Genomic DNA, 584 nt, shown 5'->3' with positions numbered 1-584 from the left:
GGGGCCTGTACTGGTGCCTCAGGGCTGTGGCCAGTGGGGACCCGGTCTGAGGTGGCAGGATCACAGAGCCCAGGCTGGCGCTGGCACAGGATCCACCTGGATCCATCACATGGGGCTCACATGTAGTTTCCAGGTTCTCCACCCCAGCTGCATGCCTCTGGGAGGAGTCCCACTCAATAGATCTGGAATTCTGGCCCCACTAGCTGCTATGTGCACGTCATGTGGAACAGGGGAACTACATTCTTTGGAGCTGGGCTGGATCTGCCCCTCTCCTGGCCACTCCAGCCAAGCCCCATGACCTGCACTGCCAACTTCATCATGTGGGGCTCCCCCCCATTGGCACAGGGCTTGGGCATATGTGTCCTGTGCGATGAAGCAGAGGCCTACCTACATGTAGTCCTGGGACTTGCCAGGACTGCATGCCTCCAGGGGGCTCTCCTATTGCTGCCACTGGCTGCAAGGGGTATACACAATGGGGCAATGTGTTTTTGTAGGGAAGGACCCACACACACCCCACACACACAGCTCTGCAGAAACCCCAAACCCATTCCCTCCTTCACCACAGGGACCTTGATCTGCCCCCC

This window comes from Gavialis gangeticus, unplaced genomic scaffold, assembly GCF_001723915.1.
Source record: "Gavialis gangeticus isolate Ggan-Ray unplaced genomic scaffold, GavGan_comp1, whole genome shotgun sequence".
Lineage (NCBI taxonomy): Eukaryota > Metazoa > Chordata > Crocodylia > Gavialidae > Gavialis > Gavialis gangeticus.
The sequence above is the reverse complement of the archived record's forward strand: the minus strand, read 5'-3'. Positions refer to the sequence as shown.